Source organism: Spea bombifrons, chromosome 4, assembly GCF_027358695.1.
Source record: "Spea bombifrons isolate aSpeBom1 chromosome 4, aSpeBom1.2.pri, whole genome shotgun sequence".
Classification (NCBI taxonomy): Eukaryota; Metazoa; Chordata; class Amphibia; order Anura; family Pelobatidae; genus Spea; species Spea bombifrons.
The window spans coordinates 108,185,846-108,208,154 of NC_071090.1; the positions used below are offsets into that span (position 1 = coordinate 108,185,846).

The 22,309-nt window shown below is 49.6% G+C and overlaps 1 protein-coding gene across 4 annotated transcripts in view; it reads right to left on the minus strand.

Annotated features, from left to right (window-relative positions):
- KDM6B (lysine demethylase 6B) overlaps positions 1–22,309 on the minus strand; it is a 57,144-nt gene that overhangs the window by 13,735 nt on the left and 21,100 nt on the right. For 2 of the 4 annotated variants that reach the window (XM_053462293.1, XM_053462294.1), the window contains exon 1: positions 3,457–3,917. The gene's annotated coding sequence lies outside the window, so the exon portion shown is untranslated. Of the gene's footprint in view, positions 1–3,456; positions 3,918–16,761; positions 17,148–22,309 lie in introns of those variants that run through there. The other 2 variants (XM_053462291.1, XM_053462292.1) reach the window with 2 other exon arrangements.

A 22,309-nucleotide genomic window follows, 5' to 3' on the forward strand; every position in this document is an offset into this window, starting at 1 on the left:
GAGAGAGAGAGAGGAGAGAGAGAGAGAGAGAGAGAGAGAGAGAGAGAGAGAGGAGAGGAGAGAGAGAGAGTGAGGAGAGAGAGAGAGAGAGAGAGATGAGAGAGAGAGAGATGAGAAGAGAGAGAGATCGAGAGAGAGAGAGAGAGATGGAGGAGTAGAGAGAGAGAGAGAGAGGTGAGAGAGAGAGAGGAGACATTACACATACACACACAGACATACAGAGCAGGAGAGAGATATACAGAGTGGGAGAGAGAGACACACACGGAGTGGGAGAGTGCGCGTCAGAGAGAGAGACTGAGGACACGCAGGAGGGGTCAGGGCGGGGGATGAGGTCACTCTCTCTCTCCTCTCTCTATCACGCAGACGGTGAGGGGCGAGATGTTCTGTTCCTGTATCCCCTGAGAGGGGGGAGTCTGAGGGCGACAGACACAGAGCGTCAGCGAACTCCTCATCAGCGCACACCCAGCCTCTCCCTCCCATGGCCCCCTGCACCCCGGCCTCTCCCCTCACATGGGCCCCATGCACCACAGCCTCTCCCTCCCATGGCCCCCACTGTACCTCGTGCCTCTCCCATGGTCCCCACTGTACCCCATCCTCTCCCTCTCATGGCCCCCACTGCACCCCCGTCCTCTCCCTCCCCTGGCCCCACTGCACCCTTCCCTTCCAGCATCACTTATCACAAATTTCTATGTTGAGCCAGACCACAATATCCCATACCCCTGCCATAAGGCCAACCACACCAATTTATTGCCCTGTGACGGCGCACTCATTGGCTTCAGAGTATACTTATTTTTAATAAAACCCGCCCATCTGGCACGAACAATCCTTAAATACACATCACACTCTTATTTTATCCCTCCCGGGGGCAGGATGGAACACATCCTCCACATGTTACCTCTTCTTCATATGACAAACTTACACAACTCAATGCGAAACGTCGCACTTACACGTGAGATACAGAAACATAGCAAGTCAAGTGTCCTGATTAGGAGGGGCAGTCCCAACAGAGTTATTATGGAATTTAGCTACCGCAAAGCAGATGCAGTGTGTTGGGTATACTATGGGACAGCTCTGCCCCATAGTATATCCAAATCTTCTACCAGGGGTAAATAGTTCTATGACGAAACTCTCAGGACCTCTCTGCCATAAACCGAAAACTCGGGCCATTAAGTAGACGTTAGCGTCAACTATTCTGGGGAGGAATAAGGAGTGCTTCCTTAGTGTTATTAAATGGTTTTTAATGGCGGTGAAATAAATTATTATACAATTGCCCAACAATAGCCATATTATGCGGAACAATGGGATTGTGCAGGGACTGGCCCCAAGATTCCAGGGCACTCAGGCAGCAGGGAGAGGAGCAGAGACAGAGGGGCGCCGAGTGGTCACACATGAATACGTTTTCAGCAACCGCTCGGACCCCCCCTTTGTCTTCTCTACTCCCTACCGCTGCCCTGACTGAAGTGGTGGGAGCGCAAGGCCTTGGTCGCGGGTGACATCATATCCCGACGCTCAGCAGTGAAGCTGTGCGCGCCGCAGCAGGACAGTGAGACTGAGGCCTCACGCTCCCACCACAGGACTTCACCAGGGTAAGTGAACTGCAAAGTGAGGGGTAGATAGTGAGAAGGGAAGGAGAGAGGGGGGCAGATAGTGAGAAGGGAAGGAGAGAGGGGGCAGATAGTGAGAAGGAAAGGAGAGAGGGGGTAGATAGTGAGAAGGAAAGGAGAGAGGGGGCAGATAGTGAGAAGGAAAGGAGAGAGGGGGCAGATAGTGAGAAGGAAAGGAGAGAGGGGCAGATAGTGAGAAGGAAAGGAGAGAGGTGGCAGATAGTGAGAAGGAAAGGGGAGAAGGGGCAGATAGTGAGAAGGAAAGGGGAGAAGGGGCAGATAGTGAGAAGGAAAGGGGAGAAGGGGCAGATAGTGAGAAGGAAAGGGGAGAGGGGGCAGATAGTGAGAAAGGGGGAGAGGGGGCAGATAGTGAGAAGGAAAGGAGAGAGGGGGCAGATAGTGAGAAGGAAAGGAGAGAAGGGGCAGATAGTGAGAAAGGGGAGAGGGGGCAGATAGTGAGAAAGGGGAGAGGGGGCAGATAGTGAGAAGGAAAGGAGAGAGGGGGCAGATAGTGAGAAGGAAAAGAGAGAGGGGGCAGATAGTGAGAAGGAAAAGAGAGAGGGGGCAGATAGTGAGAAAGGGGAGAGGGGGCAGATAGTGAGAAAGGGGAGAGGGGGCAGATAGTGAGAAAGGGGAGAGGGGGCAGCTAGTGAGAAGGGGGAGAGGGGGCAGCTAGTGAGAAGGGGGAGAGGGGGCAGCTAGTGAGAAGGGGAGAGGGGGCAGATAGTGAGAAGGGGAGAGGGGGCAGATAGTGAGAAGGGGCGAGGGGGCAGATAGTGAGAAGGGGCGAGGGGGCAGATAGTGAGAAGGGGCGAGGGGGCAGATAGTGAGAAGGGGCGAGGGGGCAGATAGTGAGAAGGGGCGAGGGGGCAGATAGTGAGAAGGGGAGAAGGGGGCAGATAGTGAGAAGGGGAGAAGGGGGCAGATAGTGAGAAGGGGAGAGGGGGCAGATAGTGAGAAGGGGAGAGGGGGAAGATAGTGAGAAGGGAGAGGCGGCAGATAGTGAGAAGGGGAGAGGCGGCAGATAGTGAGAAGGGGAGAGGCGGCAGATAGTGAGAAGGGGAGAGGGGGCAGATAGTGAGAAGGGGAGAGGGGGCAGATAGTGAGAAGGGGGAAGAGATCGTGAGAAATGTGTGAATGAGTGAGATAAATGAATTGTCTGTATGAATTGTGTGTATGTGTGAGATAATGAATGGCTGTGTGGATGAATTGTGTGAATAAATTGTGTTAATGAGTGAAAGAATGAATTCATGTGGATGAATTGTGTGAATGAATTAGAGAGTGAATGAATTAGTGCAGATGAATTGTGAGAATGCATTAATGAATGTGTGAATGAGTGAGTAATTAATAATTGTGTGAAGGAATTTTGTGAATGAGTGAGTGACTGTATAAGTGCTTTGTGTGTATCATAGATGTATACGTGATTTGGGGAATTTACGGTACATTATTGTTAGCAGTGTTTCCAGTTTATTCTTTTGTACTTGTTTGCATATAAATAATCTCTAATTAAAACTAGTTGTTTGTTACAAGATTTTTTCCCTTTCTTTTTTGTCGAGGGGGGCACCAGAGAAGTAGTCCGCACAGGGCGCCTGAACACCTAAGGCCGGCCCTGGCTAGAGAGCTATATTCTGGGACACTGCATCTCCTGCCCTTCCCAGTAACCCCAAGGACCAAGCCGGCCCTGTATGATGTATAGGTAAATCAGCGAGATTTCTGCACCCATTTAACTATACATTTTACAGGGTCGGCCTTTCCTGCAGGAGAAGCTCTCATCGAGGAACTGAAACTCGACTCTCCCTTTAGTGAATCGAGCCCTCTGACTTGTAAGATAGGAGAACGGTAAGGCACTTACTGTGTCATCCAGCGACAGGAGGCAGCTCACGGCAGAAGGACAGAACCCAAATCTCAGCAGCAAAGAACGAGAACCCTGGGGGCCACAAAAAAAAGGATTAGCGAGGGAACAGTAGAGGGTGTAGTGCGTGGGCGTGTGCGCACAAGAATAGCAGAGAGGTTAGAGTGTGTAGAACCGGCTTGCCCAAATCATTCCTCGAGGGCCGCAAGACCGGCCCGAGCGATGTCTAACATCAGGGATCACGGGTAACACGGCGGGTATTACCCCACAGGGGCCCGTCTGGGTCTGGCCCTCGAGGTACACATCTGGACAGCCAGGGTGTACGGAAACAGTAGAGAGGCATTTGTATGAGGACAGTCACAGAAAGACAGGGAAGGGTACTTGAGATTGGGACTCTACAGGAACAGCAGAGTATAGTGTGTATGTGTTATAATCCTACAGGAACAGCAGAGTATAGTGTGTGTGTGTTTGTGTGATAATCCTACAGGAACAGCAGAGTATAGCGTGTGTGTGTGTGTGTGTTATAATCCTACAGGAACAGCAGAGTATTGTGTGTGTGTGTGATAATCCTACAGGAACAGCAGAGTATAGAGTGTGTGTGTGATAATCCTATAGGAACAGTAGAGTATAGTGTGTGTGTGATAATCCTATAGGAACAGCAGAGTATAGTGTGTGTGTGTGTGATAATCCTACAGGAACAGCAGAGTATAGTGTGTGATAATCCTACAGGAACAGCAGAGTATAGTGTGAGATAATCCTACAGTACTGTAGTCTGTGTGGGTGATAACACTACCGGAATAGTAGAGTGTAGTCGGTGGGCATGACAGTGGTCAGGAAAAGCAGGAGACAACTCCCAGTCTGTAATGTGGCAGCGCAGGAATAGCCGAGTGGCAGCTCTCAGTCCGTAATGGGGCAGCGCAGGAATAGCCGAGTGTCTGATCTCAGTCCTTTATGGGGAGGTACAGGAATAGCCGAATGGCAGTTTTCAGTCTGTAATGTGGCAGCGCAGGAATAGCCGTGTGGCAGTTTTCAGTCTGTAATGGGGTAGTACAGGAATAGCCGAATGGCAGCGTTCAGTCTGTAATGTGGCAGCGCAGGAATAGCCGTGCGGCAGCTCTCAGTCTGTAATAGTGTAGTACAGGAATAGCCGTGCGGCAGCTCTCAGTCTGTAATAGTGTAGTACAGGAATAGCCGAGTGGCAGCTCTCAGTTCGTAATGGGACAGTACAGGAAAAGCTTTCCGTCTGTAGTGTGGCAGCGCAGGAATAGCTGAGTATATGAGCTCAGTTCTTTATGGGGTAGTACAGGAATAGCCGAGTGTAAGCTTTCAGTCTGTAATGTGGCAGCGCAGGAATAGCCGTGTGGCAGCTTTCAGTCTGTAACAGGGTAGCGCAGGAATAGCGAGTGGCAGCTTTCAGTCTGTAATGTGGCAGCGCAGGAATAGTCGAGTGTAAACTTTCAGTCTGTAACGGGGTAGTACAGGAATAGCCGTGTGGCAGCTCTCGGTCTGTAACGGGGGTAGCGCAGAAATATACGTGTGGCAGATCTTAGTCTGTAACAGGGTAGCGCAGGAATAGCCGAGTGGCAGCTTTCAGTCTGTAACGGGGTAGTACAGGAATAGCCGAGTGGCAGATCTTAGTCTGTAACAGGGTAGCGCAGGAATAGCCGTGTGGCAGCTTTCAGTCTGTAACAGGGTAGCGCAGGAATAGCCGTGTGGCAGCTTTCAGTCTGTAACAGGGTAGCGCAGGAATAGCCGAGTGGCAGATCTTAGTCTGTAACAGGGTAGCGCAGGAATAGCCGAATGGCAGCTCTCGGTCTGTAATCGGGCAGCCCTCAGTGTATAGTGGGGCAGCACCGGAATAGAAGTGCTGTCTGCATGGGGTAGGCCGGGCCCTGCTGTGTAGTGTGTAAAAAGTTAAAGTTCTCAGCTTGATCGCAGAGTTGAGATGCTACAGGATCTCGTCTAGAGACCTGCAGATGATCGCGTCTTTTCCTCAGGGCTGGGAAGACTTGCCAGGCATCAGTCCCTTACAACCTCTTTAGCCAGAGACCTGCAGAGCATCACTCCATTAACCCTCTGTCAGACACCTGCAGAGCGTCACTCCATTAACCCTCTGTCAGACACCTGCAGAGCGTCACTCCCTTAACCCCGTCAGACACCTGCAGAGCGTCACTCCATTAACCCTCTGTCAGACACCTGCAGAGCGTCACTCCATTAACCCTCTGCCAGAGACCTGCAGAGCGTCACTCCCTTAACCCCGTCAGACACCTGCAGAGCGTCACTCCATTAACCCTCTGCCAGAGACCTGCAGAGCGTCACTCCATTAACCCTCTGTCAGACACTTGCAGAGCGTCACGCCATTAACCCTGTCAGAGATATGCAGAGCGCCACTCCATTAACCCTCTGTCAGACACTTGCAGAGCGTCACTCCATTAACCCTCTGTCAGAATCCTGCAGAGCATCACGCCATTAACCCTGTCAGAAATATGCAGAGCGTCACTCCATTAACCCTCTGTCAGACACTTGCAGAGCGTCACTCCATTAACCCTCTGTCAGACACTTGCAGAGCATCACGCCATTAACCCTCTGTCAGAGATCTGCAGAGCGTCACTCCATTAACCCCTCTGTCAGAATCCTGCAGAGCATCACGCCATTAACCCTCCGTCAGAGACCTTAAAAGCGGAAAATCTTTAACCCTTTCCCTGCCAAATGATGAACCAAATTGCAGCCGCTGCTCTGACCAATTTAAAACCCCTCTCAACATAGAAACCTAAAATCTGGCGGCAGATCGGCCCCATCCGGCCCCCTCCCGGCTAGTCTGCCCGTTTCTCCCGCTGTAAAGATTTTCCAATACCCGGCATTTGAAATGAACGCTGGATGCCGATTGGTGTTTTCTGCAGAAAGATAATTTGGTTTTTAGATGCAGAAAATAATAAAAAAAACGTAAAAAACGCAATTAAAACCAAACCCCCGTTTGTTATAAAATAGAGCGATAAAAGCAACAAAACATAACACACGTTTTTTCCCCGTCCCTTTAACCTGTTTTTATTCGCACACGCTGCCCGTGACACACTTTCTAGACCGCGCCGACGAGCAGCATCCATGTAACCCGATGCAGTCACGGCTCGCGCGCACGCGTTGGGGCTCCGGCCAATCACGACGCTTGAAATGTGGGCCAAAAGGTGAACGTTTTGGCTGTGTCTGAACACGGAGAATATCCGTTATTGTGTCTCCCATTATTATTTTTGTAACGACGCGCTGGGTTTTTGAGAACAGAGACGGGTTATTTATAAAAAGGAGGAAGCAGCGGGCAGCCGAAGAGATCGCTCGCTGCTTTCTCATTCATTCCAACAGGAGGTCCATGAGCTCCACCAAGTAAGGCAGCGCCCCCCCCAAAAAGGAACCCTAGTTTCTAAAGTATATATACAGAGAAGGTGGTGGATAAGTGGAACAGCCTCCCAGCAGAAGTGGTAGAGGGTAATACAGAGCATTCCAAAAAGTCTGGAAACTATAACCCCTGGTGCTTCGTCTCACAAAGTGCCCCGCGCTTTAACAACAACAACCCCCCATAGGGACTAACCAGTCGTCGGTCTCGCCTTAGATTGAGGAGCCATAGGTCTATCCCATGCGTGTTTAATACCCCCTCACTGTATTACCGTCTACCACTTCTGCTGGGTGGCTGTTCCACCCATCCACCACCCTCTCGGTAAAGAGAAACTTCCTTCCATTTCAGAGGCTCTAGCTCTACATTCCGGTCTCTCTCCTTGTGGATAATCTTCTCTCCTGTCCTTCTATTAAACCCAATAAAGCTTCCGTCCCACTCGAAACGTCGGACTCTCTTGCGCGTTCAGCAGCCGCACTTCAGAAGTCCTGTTACCCTTTGACAAGCTTCTTCAGTTGCTACGGCAACAACCGGTTGGCTTTGGTGCCGCGTAACAACGAGTTTTTCCACGCAAGCGGGGCCGGGGCCGATGCGTGTAACGCCGCATATAGTTACAGACGGGCTAAATTTAGCAGAATAGGTGGAACAGCAGCTTTAAATAATCCGGGAACGAAGCCCCAAGACAGAGCCTATTAATAGTCAGACGTATTTACGAACACGCGCTGGCTCCCCGCTGACGCGTTCCCACGTTCGGAACATTAAGGCGCGAGACAGCTCCGTATGACTGTAGTAGGCAGTCTAGAGCGTTACGAGACCACGCGCCCCCCCCCCCCCCGCTAGGACAGCCTGCCACGGAAGGATTTACCAAGCGAGGCCGACGAGTGACCGTGGAACCCGGCCAGAGCTCAGCTTACAAGTCAGCCCCCTGTCAGATGCGGCTCTATGACCCTCTCGCCGGGCAGGAGGTCTCCCCCTAGTGGCGAGAAGGAAATAGACCGGTCAGAAGCCGGGAGACTCGCTTCTATCCTGACACCCGACACACAGCGCGCAGGAAATTCCTAAAAACACGATAAATAATAATAAAAAACATGGGGGGGGGTCATTCTCCAAACCCAACTCAATGGGGGGGGTCTCAAAAGATTTGGAGCTTAAAATAAAACATAAAAAGAAAAGAAATAAATTAATAATAATAATAATGGAGGAGGTCATTCTCCAAACCCAACTCAATGGGGGGGGGTCTCAAATTATTTGGAGCTTAAAATAATAAAAAAAAAGAAAAATAAAATAAATAAATTAATAATAATAATAAGGGGCGATTCTCCAAACCCAACTCAATGGGGGGTCTCAAAAGATTTGGAGCTTAAAATAAAACAAAAAAAGAAAAATAAAATACATTAATAATAATAATAATAATAAAGGGGGATCATTCTCCAAACCCAACTCAATGAGGGTCAATGAGATTTGGAGCTTAAAATAAAATTTAAAAAAAACTAAATTATAAAAAATAAAATAAATAATAAGAAAAATGCCTTTTTTGGGGTAAATCTATAGGTTTGAGATAACATAGTATCTACGAGTCTAAACATGTGAGGATTGCGGATTTTTTTTGGGGGGGGGGGCTTTTGATGAGCCCACCAGGTGATTACCCTCCAGGAGGAGGCCATCGCCATTCTCTTTTGACGTTCCAATTCTGCAAATATTTGTAAGATTCCGGAACGCAGACAGATGAATCTCTTTTTTTTGGGGGGGGGGGGTAGGTAGGTCCATCCTCTCTTTTTAAAGGTGTGGTTCCACTGTGACTCTCTCTCTCTCTCTCGTACGTTAAGCTCCAAAACCCTTAGCAGATCTGTCATGTTAATCACATAGAAACTTTGAGAGGCTATGGCAACAGCCTATCAGTGCCGGCTTTTGTGTCACGTGACAAGTGTTCCCAGCAAAAACCGCTACACGAATTACTACATGAAAAAAAAACCGCTACACGATTAAAGGATCATTTCTGGGACTTCGGCAGGATTAGGAATGATGTTTCTGAATTCACCGTATTTGCTGGATTCTAAGGTTTTTTCATTTTATAATGAGGGTGACCTTGCCTGTTCAAACAGGGGGCAAATCTTTGTGGACTACATATCCCATCATCCTCAGGCTGCCTCAAGGAATTTTTTTTTTTTTAAAGTTTAGGGGGCATCTTCTAATCGAGTAAATACGGTAGTTATAAAAAGTGCTACATTTAGCAGAGGAGGTGGAACAGCAGCTTTAATTACCCAGTCTAGGAGGGCATTACCCGCGCGACTCCCCAACTATACAATTTATGAAAGGAGCCTTCAAGTATGTTGGGGTAGAAAAAAAAAATTGGGGAGCCAATGAGAAGCCGTGCACGCGAGATGACCCCGATGTTTTGGGGTCTTTTCTAGAGAACTGGCGGAGAGTAAAAGCCCAAGAGAATGAGCGCCATAACAAAAGGCTTGATTTAAAAATCTGAGAAAATATACTTTACTTAAGGGGTAGTTGATACCTGGAATAGACTTCCAGTGGAAGGAACCCAAGTAAACATAGTAGAAAAAGGAATTCAAGAATGTTTGGGGCTTTTAAGAAGTTCTACTAAAGAATGAAAGTGACTCGAAGAAGGCAGACTAGATGGGTCGATGGGTCCTCCTCCAGGTTATGAACCGTCTCTCCATGAAGAAACAAGGGCATAGGGTTTCCCAAAAGAGGTCATTGTCCATCTGTCCATCCTTGGGCCTAGCTCTGCCCGGCGGCAGATGGGATCAGTAGCTCATGGAAGGACACCCATATAACTTGGGTTCTCAGTATATTTACTGGGTACTATCTGGCAAGGGGCAGGAGATCACGCCAAGGCCTCAGGCACAAGACCAAGCGGCCACCTCCGGCCCCCAGTGATAGGAGTTGGAATCTAAACAACAGATTGTACGCCATGACTTTGAGATTAATTGTCTGATGGACCCCGGGTCAGAACCCAAACCGGGCCGAATACCAGTTGGAAAGGAGCTCTAAGCATATAACGTGCGTTCTCACCCCGGAGTTGCTCCCAGGAGGTCTGCTCGCTGCGGGCGGAGAGGACAGAGCTACTGTGAGGACCTGATTGGAGGATTTCCATCCAATAGGAGCTGACAGGAAGTCCAAGGCTTAGAACATGGCAGAACTTCATTGTAACCATCAGGGTTCCAACCCAAAACACCACCCCTGAAGAGCAGGGAACGCCCCAGAAGAGCCTCTTTACTACAAACTGACACAAGGACGCCGCCTATCGAGGGGAGACTCCTCCCCCTTCCCACCAAACCCCAACCAACATTCATAGGCAGAAGGGAAGATCGGCCCTGCTCCCCCCCGTCTAGTCTGCCCTTCTCTCCTGCCGTAAAGACGGAAACCTTAATCAGTCGTTGGTCTCGTCTTTGATTCAGGATCTCACACATGTTTAAATCCCCTCACTGTATTACCCTCTACCACTTCTGCTGGGAGCCTGTTCCACCCTCTCAGTAAAGCAACAAACTTCCTTCCAGACCATCTGAGCCTCTGAGCCTTTAGTTTTAGATTCTGGCCTCTTGTTCTAACAAGAGCCGACCCTTTACCATCCTTCTGGCATCTCTTTCCAGCACATACAGTGTTAATTTCATTGTCTCTGATTAGGACTCCAATGTTTAATGTCTTAATGTATACATATTCCGGCAACCTATACGCCTCCTGGGACAGCCTTCCATTAACCGGCCGCTGCGCCATATGATGTAACGTACACGCGTGTTCCTTACTGTATGTATGGATACGGCTCCCATCGCTCCACCTGTGATGCAATAACGGGTAATCGGCTGGAAGTGATGATGTAAGGGGCGTCCTGGGAGGCAGGGGGCAGGTGTGGGGGGATGTTTATTATTAAATTCACACCCCCCAGGGGCAGAAGAGGCGGATCTGCGCTACTAGACAGGCAGACTGATCGTAACGAGCTGGAATGACGGACTCGTCTCTGTGCCTGCGCAGCCCTCTCCCCCGTCCATTCATTCACTGGGTTTTTCTGTGGCTTTTTATGTCCCCGTATGACTCCGCAGGGAACTGACTGACTTGTTTATCGCACACTGGGGGAGGGGCAGTTCTCCCTGCTCCTTCTGTCTGTCCTCCTCTGTGCGTCACCTGGCGGGAGGAGGGCCAGACTCCCGGCTCCCCCCCTGCGCGTTGCCCCGGCGAGAGGAGGGTTAGACTCCTGGCTCCTCCCTGCGCGTCGCCCCGGCGAGAGGAGGGTTAGACTCCTGGCTCCTCCCTGCGCGTTGCCCCGGCGGGAGGAGGGTTAGACTCCCGGCTCCCCCCCTGCGCGTTGCCCCGGCGAGAGGAGGGTTACACTCCTGGCTCCTCCCTGCGCGTCGCCCCGGCGGGAGGAGGGTTAGACTCCCAGCTCCTCCCTGCGCGTCGCCCAGGAGGGTTAGACTCCCGGCTCCTCCCTGCGCGTCGCCCAGGAGAGAGGAGGGCCAGACACCAGGCTCCTCCCCTGCACGTTGCCCTAGCGGGAGGAGGGTTAGACTCCTTGCTCCTCCCTGCACGTCGCCCTAGCGGGAGGAGGGTTAGACTCCTGGCTCCTCCCTGCACGTCGCCCCGGAGGGAGGAGGGCCAGATTCCCGGCTCCTCCCCTGCAGGAGGAGGGCTCGGCCCCTCCCCTGCGTGCCACCCCGGCGGGAGGAGGGCCAGACTCCCGGCCGCTGCCCTGCGTGACGCTCCAGCACGAGGTGGGCCAGAGCTGTTATGGGCTACTGGCGGATTCCAGACTCCCTGCTCCTCCCTTGCGCCGTTCTGTCCGCGTCGCCCGGCAGGAGGAGGGCCAGACTCCCGGCTCGTTCTGTCCGAGTCGCCCGACAGGAGGAGGGCCAGACTCCCCGGTCGTTCTGTCCATGTCGCCCGGCAGGAGGAGGGCCAGACTCCCGGCTCGCTCTGTCCGCGTCGCCCGGCAGGAGGAGGGCCAGACTCCCGGTCGTTCTGTCTGCGTCGCCCGGCAGGAGGAGGGCCAGACTCCCGGCTCGTTCTGTCCGCGTCGCCCGGCAGGAGGAGGGCCAGACTCCCGGTCGTTCTGTCTGCGTCGCCCTGCTGATGGCTTTAGTGACAGTAATGGTGTGACGGAGTCTCGCGTCTCTCTAATGGCCGCGCCACCTGTCACAAGCAAACAAGCCACCCATCCACGAGATAAAACGGCGACCCGGCTGGCGTTTAAAGCGCCGGAGGCAGAGCCTGGACTGCGGCCAGAACTATGAATGATTTATGAACAGCTGATTGAAAGAAGGAGGGGAGAGGAGGGGAGAAGGGGGAGAGGAGGGGAGAAGGGGGAGAGGAGGGGAGAAGGGGGAGAGGAGGAGCGAGAGGGGGGAGGCAGGGACTCCGTGTCAGCTCGGGTAAGGGCGAGGAGACAAAGAAATCAGCAGCCTTAGGGAGCGACGGCAAAGCGCAGAGCGAGGCAGGCCGGCCGGCGGCTCCGACAGAGACACGCGTGACTAACGCCACATCCGTGCAGCACCGGCCGCGCGTGCCCTGCATACACAGCGTCGGTCCAGACCAAACGGCCCCCCATGCAGCTCTGAGAGACGGGGAGAGCTGAGAAGCCACAGAAGTCGCCAATGTCCCATTTTCAGATACTATAGGGTTAAGTCCTATTTATTCCAGGGCTGCAGCTGCATCAAAACCATCCCTGGGCAGGAAGCACTGCATGCGCATGGAAACCACACACACACACACACACACACACACAGTGCAGAGACCAGGGCAGCCCAGGGCCACACACCCAGTGCACAGGGACCTGGGTGATGCAGCCTCCCCCACTCAGCATGCCGGGCACCGCCACACATAGCATGTCGGGACTGGGCCAATAACCCATAACAGCACTGCACGCGCACACTGGAACCCGCCAGTAACCCATCACAGCACTGCACACGCACACTGGAACCCGCCAGTAACCCATCACAGCACTGCACACGCACACTGGAACCCGCCAGTAACCCATCACAGCACTGCACACGCACACTGGAACCCGCCAGTAACCCATCACAGCACTGCACACGCACATTGGAACCCGCCAGTAACCCATCACAGCACGGCAGGCGCACTGGAACCCGCCAGTAACCCATCAAAGCACTGCAATCCATCAGTAACCCATAACAGCACTGCACACGCACACTGGTACCCGCCAGTAAACCATCACAGCACTGCACACGCACACTGGAACCCGACAATAACCCATCAAAGCACTGCAATCCATCAGTAACACAGCACTGCACACGCACACTGGAACCCGCCAGTAAACCATCACAGTACTGCACACGCACACTGGAACCCGCCAGTAACCCATCAAAGCACTGCAATCCATCAGTAACCCATAACACTGCACGTGCAGTGGAACCAGCCAATAATACAACACTGCACGTTCACTGGAATCCACTAATAACCCATTACGGCACTGCAATCCATCAGTAACCCATAACACTGCACGTGCAGTGGAACCGGCCAATAACACAACACTGCACGTTCACTGGAATCCACTAATAGCCCATTACAGCACTGCACTGTCATCTGCTAATAACCCGTTATGGCCTCCCAGACGCAGCGCTGCCATCCACTCCAAAACACAGATGTTTGGAGTCAGAGCACTGCACGCACTGCATTGTAACAGCCCCCAATTACAAACTAACACAGCATTAACCCTATATAAACCAGCTCACCCAGCCCATTACACCGAGTGTTAACCCTATGAATACCAGCACAGCCAGCCCATTACACCGAGTGTTAACCCTATATATACCAGCTCATCCAGCCCATTACACCGAGTGTTAACCCTATATATACCAGCTCACCCAGCCCATTACACTGAGTGTTAACCCTATGAATACCAGCACACTGGATCCTGCGATACCACCAGACAGAGCTTTAACCCTATGTATACAGTTACACACCATCTCAAATGTACCCTCTAGTACGGTTACACCGAGCATTAACCCTATAAATACCAGCTCACTGGACCCTGCAATGTACCCCCTAGTACTAGTACACTGAGCATTAACCCTATATATACCAGCTCACTGTATCCTCAAATACCTGCTCACAGACTGTTAAACCTATGAATACCAGCTCACACCACGCTCCTATGCCATTCCATTGATGTTTAACCCTATATATGCCAGCACGTGAGCCCATTAAACATGATTACCCTATAATCACCAGGTCACAAATACTATTATGGGATGAGTTAACCCTATAAATACAAGACTGTAATACACATCAATGGAATGATTAACACTATCAAAAAATATGTATATTTAACCCTTTAAACTGCAGTTTGCAATGCATTTCATCATTATTATAGCAGCTCATCAATAAAACCCATTTACATTGTGTTAACACTATAACTGCCAGTATACATTTACCTGCAAGTTTATCTACTACTGAATGGAGCATTAACCCTACGCATACCACAGAAGCTAACCGGTCTCTAAATACTGCACTTTACGAGCAATACAGGATCCCTCTGCTTTCTGTAGTGCACCTCAATAGCGATAAATGCCCTCCTGCACCTCCATACTGCTCTCCTGCTGTATACGGCACCGTATGCCATACGTCACTGTAAGCCTATCAGTACCGTCCGCATTGTAACCGCTTCACTCCTCCAACTCCTTATACAGCACGGGGTAAAAACATACCCTTTTGCCCCATCAGAATGACAGAGCCTTTACCAATGCCCTTCTATACATATACATTGACCAATTACACAGCAAACATGCTTCTCTTATTGCCCTTCTGCCCCCTCATCCAGAACTGTAACCCCAAGGATTGCCTTCTGCCCCTTTACACTGCGCTGTAACCCTACTGCTGCCGTCATGTCCTTTTATACCACGTCGTAACCCTAAAATTGCCCTCCTGTTTTGCGATACTAAGCCATAATCCTAAAGCCACAATCCTGCCCATCGCTACCCCGCCATAACCCTAAAACTGCCCCTCTGCCCCTTCCTACCCCACCATAACCTATGAACTACCCTCCTGCCCCTCTGTACCCCACCATAACCCTATAACTGCCCTCCTGCCCCTTGATACTGCGCCGCCACCATACAACTGCCCTCCTGCCCCAGCACCATACAACTGCCCTCCTGCCCCTTGATACTGCCCCGGCACCATACAACTGCCCTCCTGCCCCCTCACCCTGTGCCATAACCCTACTGTTGCCCTCCCGCCCCTTCATAACAGAGCATTAACCTTAAAATACCTTTCAGACTCTAACTTATCCTTTTAAATCCCCTCCGGCTTCATATTACACCAGAACAGTTATAAATACACACTGCATATTAACCCCATAAATACCAGCTCACATTTCAAGGAATCTATACTGCGTTTTACCCCTAATCATTCGTGTTAACCCCTAAACACCCACAGCTTACCATCCAAAAACCCCATCTTATTCCTACGCCGAAATTAACCCTTTACATTACACAGCCAGCGCATTAAGCGCTTGTATATCTACGTTATACATCAGCTCCATGGGAACTTTTAACTCTTTGGAGTACATGCAATAACAAATAAAATAAAAGACAAAAAGAAAGGGTTAACAAGGAGAAAAGACAAGTGGTTTGCCAAGTAATGGGGGGGAGGGGTGATGGCAGGGTACCTATGGGAGCTTACAACCAGGTTAACCCTTTTCGGTGTAGCAATCAATGGGTTAAAAGACGGCAGCCTGTGACCCCATATTATTACCCGGCAGGTAAATACCCCGGGTCTGGATTACAGATAAAACTCAAGGCTCCGGCACTTAAAGGGTGCCGATGACAGGCACCCTGTAAATGCCAGGCATATTTCCCCCCACCATCACCCATTGATGCCATGTATAACAGCTTTTCATCTGCGAGGCATGCCACAGACATAGGCTGCATTAACCCTTTCTGTGCACTGACAGTTCACCGGCATTCATGGAGTTAACCCCGTAGAACACAGCTCGCCCAATCAATAATAGCAACACATCCTGCATGTTTTACCTCAGAAAATTAACTAAAAAGCCTAAATGTGCCCCAAATACCCTGACTAACACTAACAGAGCTAAAACATTTTGACAAATCCTATAAAGCAGCCATAATCATTAACCCATTTAACCCCCACCCTGTCCCTTTAAACCGGTTTCCATTCCTTTAAAGGGCATTTAACCCTTCACTGCACTGCAACACTATAGATGCCAGAGAGGCCACACTGAAACTTAACCTTTTAGACACCAGAGCCCATGAATATCCTTTACCGAGTAAATTAACCCATTAAACCCCTTACAGGCCATTTAAACTGCACCTAAGCCATTTAGCACCGCACCGTAACCCTATAAATGCCACACTGCATTGACACCAGAGCCTCCATACTGTAAACATCCTTTATACTGTACCTTGTCACCCTGCCCAGAACACTGTACCTTAACCCATTAAACCCCGCCCAGTCCATTTAAACTCCACCTAAGCCATTTAAAGGGCAATTTAACCCTTCAAACGCCAAGCACACTGCACTTTACCCCAACCAATACCCCTGGGCCCATTGAAATTGCACTTCAAGGCACTAAATGCCCCTTGGGGTCCATTCCAGGGGTAACTTGCCTGCATTGCCATTAGTTCTTCGCCCGAGCCCTTTAACTCCACCTTGGCCCTTTAAACCGGCTTCAGTTCCTGCAGGAGGCGGTTTAACCCTTCACTCCCGCACTCTGCCTTTAAAGCCCCCTCGTAACACTCACACCACTGCAGCTGCCATCACATCTGCCCCTTTTACCCTTCAGATCTGCCCCCCTCCCTGCCTCCATTACACAAACCCTGCAAAGCAACTTCCAGCTCCCTGCAGTTCTGGGCTGAATTCCACAGATTCCAGGCAATAAATAGAAATATACGCATTTGGGGGGGGCAGTTTGGAAAGAGAGAGGCATTTACCTGCATAGGGTGGGCTGCTGGCTGTCTCTGGGGGGATTTCTCTTTTGTTGATGATTTTTTTCATTCCATTTCTTCTTTCCAGGAAACCAAATATAATCCAAAGAGTGGGAGCCGGGGCCCTAATGCCCTGGAGGAGCTGCTGCCCCCTGTGTGCGGGGTGCTGCGGGGTATGTGTGGAAGGGATCGAGCCTCTCTCCTCCTTTCTGTCTTTCACACTCTGTCTGTCCTCTCTTTTTTTCCAGTCTGTATTCAAACAAAGAAATGTTCAGCTCCCCTCCCCCCTAGGTCTGTCTGTGCTCCTCCTCCCCCCCTCCGGAACCTCAGCCTCGCTTTCAAAGACTATTCCTCCCTCCTCTCCCACTCTCCCCCCTCTCTTCCTCCCTATCCCTAGCTGCCTTTCCTCACTCTCTCTCTCTCACATCCTGTGTCCGGCTGGCCGCACTTCCTCCCCTCTCCCTATCTCTCTCTGTCTTCCCCCCACCACCACCACATCTCTCCCCCACCACATCTCTCCCCCACCACCTCTATCTCTCTGTGCTCTTCTGTCTTTTTTTTCCTGCCAGTGACAGACCAGATGGTCCCTCCCCCTGCAGGGTGTCACAAAAAAGGTTGGAGCCTGCCCCTCACCCTGCAGGGTAACACAGAAGAAGCTGAGTCTGCCCCTCCCCCTGCAGGGTGACATAAAAAGCTAATAGTCTGCCCCTCCCCTTGCAGGGTGGCAGAAGGAGCTAGGAGCCTGTCCCTCACCCTGTGGGGTAACACAGAAGGACCTGAGAGTCTGCCCCTCCCCTTGCAGGGTAACACAGAAGGTGCTTGGAGTCTGCCCCTCCCCCTGCAGGGTGACACACTGCGCTGTACACGTTACACCATAATCCAATTGTGCGACCTTCGTAGCCGGTTGTGCTGCACGCAGAACCTGTCTGGTGTGTAACACACCCGTGTTTGGAGGGTGTGACATGTTTAGGGTGTGTAGAGTGTGTGGGGGGGGTCACCGCCTGAAGGATCAACAACAGAGAGGGCACCAAACATCACAAATGGTTATAGCAACGGAACAACCGTTCCCGACTCGCGCAGGTGGTTGCGCACGGTACACGCGTGTAAACACGGGTAATGCGAGCAAAACCTGGAAACATGTACGGGCGTATAACTACTACATGGGGGGGCACCGACCGGCACGCTGCACCCATGTGCATGCGCGGCACCTATAAGGGTACATATACACGTCTCTTGTACGGGTCGGCAGTGCACACGGATCCGTGTATAACATGTATACATTCACATGTGCTGGTTATCCCGCCCCCCTCGCGTGTGCGCACAGCTGTATATAGGATTTGGCGCTCTGCCCGGACCCCTTCTCTTTCTTTCTTATATAACATCTGCAGACTGTCCTTATTTCACCCCACAAGCAGCAGCGGCGGCAGCAGCACCCCCTCCCCATACTGACCTCCCCTCCTGAGAGGTGTGAGAGAGGAGGGGGGGGAGGTGTGTGAGGGGGGGAGAGGTGTGTGAGGGGGGGGACCCCCGGAGACGGCGTAAGGATGTATATGAAAGAGCGCAGGAGAGAAACAGACCGGGACCTTAATCAGTCGCTTGGATTCAGGAGCCGCATATCTGTCTCACGCATGTTTACATCCCCTCACTGTATTAACCCCTTCCACCTATGCCGGGAGGCTGTCCCACGTATCCACCACCCTCTCAGTATAGAAAAAAAGAAAAGGGAGATCCCCAGAATATCTCCAAATGCACTGCAGCCCGGCTAATAACTAAACGTATAGAATCGCACTACAAGGAGAGAGGCGAGCCGGAGGATTTACTGTGCGTTAGCATGAGTGTGAGGCAGAGGGGTGAGTGTGGGCGAGTGTATACACATATACAGCCCTATACATACACAACCCCATACACATATACAGCTCTATACATACACAACCCCATACACATATACAGCCCTATACATACACAACCCCATACACATATACAGCTCTATACATACACAACCCCATACACATATACAGCTCTATACATACACACAACCCCATACACATATACAGCCCTATACATACACAACCCCATACACATATACAGCTCTATACATACACAACCCCATACACATATACAGCCCTATACATACACACAACCCCATACACATATACAGCCCTATACGTACACATATACAGCCCTATACATACACAACCCCATACACATATACAGCTCTATACATACACAACCCCATACACATATACAGCCCTATACATACACACAACCCCATACACATATACAGCCCTATACATACACAACCCCATACACATATACAGCTCTATACATACACACAACCCCATACACATATACAGCCCTATACATACACACAACCCCATACACATATACAGCCCTATACATACACAACCCCATACACATATACAGCTCTATACATACACAACCCCATACACATATACAGCCCTATACATACACAACCCCATACACATATACAGCTCTATACATACACAACCCCATACACATATACAGCTCTATACATACACATATACAGCCCTATACATACACACAACCCCATACACATATACAGCCCTATACATACACACAACCCCATACACATATACAGCTCTATACATACACATATACAGCTCTATACATACACACAACCCCATACACATATACAGCCCTATACATACACAACCCCATACACATATACAGCCCTATACATACACACAACCCCATACACATATACAGCTCTATACATACACACAACCCCATACACATATACAGCCCTATACATACACACAACCCCATACACATATACAGCCCTATACACATATACAGCCCTATACACACACACAACCCCATACACATATACAGCTCTATACATACACAACCCCATACACATATACAGCCCTATACACACACACAACCCCATACACATATACAGCTCTATACACACACAACCCCATACACATATACAGCTCTATACATACACATATACAGCCCTATACATATACACAACCCCATACACATATACAGCCCTATACATACACAACCACATGTAATATGCATCTATATAGTGATAACCTACTTACTGCTCTGCATAACAAAAATAATCCACATAAAGCTACGTATACATCTACAGCCATGTACCCAGAACTACCTATACATCTACAGCCATATACCCAGAACTACCTATACATCTACAGCCATATACCCAGAACTACGTATACATCTACAGCCATATACCCAGAGCTACGTATACATCTACAGCCATATACCCAGAGGTACGTATACATCTACAGCCATATACCCAGAACTACCTATACATCTACAGCCATATACCCAGAACTACGTATACATCTACAGTCATATACCCAGAACTACCTATACATCTACAGTCATATACCCAGAACTACCTATACATCTACAGCCATATACCCAGAACTACCTATACATCTACAGCCATATACCCAGAACTACGTATACATCTACAGCCATATACCCAGAGCTACGTATACATCTACAGCCATATACCCAGAGGTACGTATACATCTACAGCCATATACCCAGAACTACCTATACATCTACAGCCATATACCCAGAACTACGTATACATCTACAGTCATATACCCAGAACTACCTATACATCTACAGTCATATACCCAGAACTACCTATACATCTACAGCCATATACCCAGAACTACCTATACATCTACAGCCATATACCCAGAACTACCTATACATCTACAGCCATATACCCAGAACTACCTATACATCTACAGCCTGATACCCAGAACTACCTATACATCTACAGCCATATACCCAGAACTACATATACATCTACAGCCTGATACCCAGAACTACGTATACATCTACAGCCATATACCCAGAGCTACCTATACATCTACAGCCTGATACCCAGAGCTACCTATACATCTACAGCCATATACCCAGAACTACCTATACATCTACAGCCATATACCCAGAACTACCTATACATCTACAGCCATATACCCAGAACTACCTATACATCTACAGCCTGATACCCAGAGCTACGTATACATCTACAGCCATATACCCAGAACTACGTATACATCTACAGCCATATACCCAGAGCTACGTATACATCTACAGCCATATACCCAGAACTACGTATACATCTACAGCCATATACCCAGAACTACCTATACATCTACAGCCATATACCCAGAACTACCTATACATCTACAGCCATATACCCAGAACTACCTATACATCTACAGCCATATACCCAGAGCTACGTATACATCTACAGCCATATACCCAGAGCTACGTATACATCTACAGCCATATACCCAGAGCTACGTATACATCTACAGCCATATACCCAGAACTACCTATACATCTACAGCCATATACCCAGAACTACGTATACATCTACAGCCATATACCCAGAGCTACGTATACATCTACAGCCATATACCCAGAGCTACGTATACATCTACAGCCATATACCCAGAACTACCTATACATCTACAGCCATATACCCAGAGCTACGTATACATCTACAGCCATATACCCAGAACTACGTATACATCTACAGCCATATACCCAGAGCTACATATACATCTACAGCCATATACCCAGAGCTACATATACATCTACAGCCTGATACCCAGAGCTACCTATACATCTACAGCCATATACCCAGAACTACCTATACATCTACAGCCATATACCCAGAACTACCTATACATCTACAGCCATATACCCAGAACTACGTATACATCTACAGCCATATACCCAGAACTACCTATACATCTACAGTCATATACCCAGAACTACCTATACATCTACAGCCATATACCCAGAACTACCTTTACATCTACAGCCATATACCCAGAGCTACCTATACATCTACAGCCATATACCCAGAACTACCTATACATCTACAGCCATATACCCAGAACTACCTATACATCTACAGCCATATACCCAGAGCTACGTATACATCTACAGCCATATACCCAGAACTACATATACATCTACAGCCATATACCCAGAGCTACGTATACATCTACAGCCATATACCCAGAGCTACGTATACATCTACAGCCTGATACCCAGAACTACCTATACATCTACAGCCATATACCCAGAACTACGTATACATCTACAGCCATATACCCAGAACTACCTATACATCTACAGCCATATACCCAGAACTACCTATACATCTACAGCCATATACCCAGAGCTACGTATACATCTACAGCCTGATACCCAGAGCTACCTTTACATCTACAGCCATATACCCAGAACTACCTATACATCTACAGCCATATACCCAGAACTACGTATACATCTACAGCCATATACCCAGAACTACCTATACATCTACAGCCATATACCCAGAACTACCTATACATCTACAGCCATATACCCAGAGCTACATATACATCTACAGCCATATACCCAGAACTACCTATACATCTACAGCCATATACCCAGAGCTACGTATACATCTACAGCCATATACCCAGAACTACGTATACATCTACAGCCATATACCCAG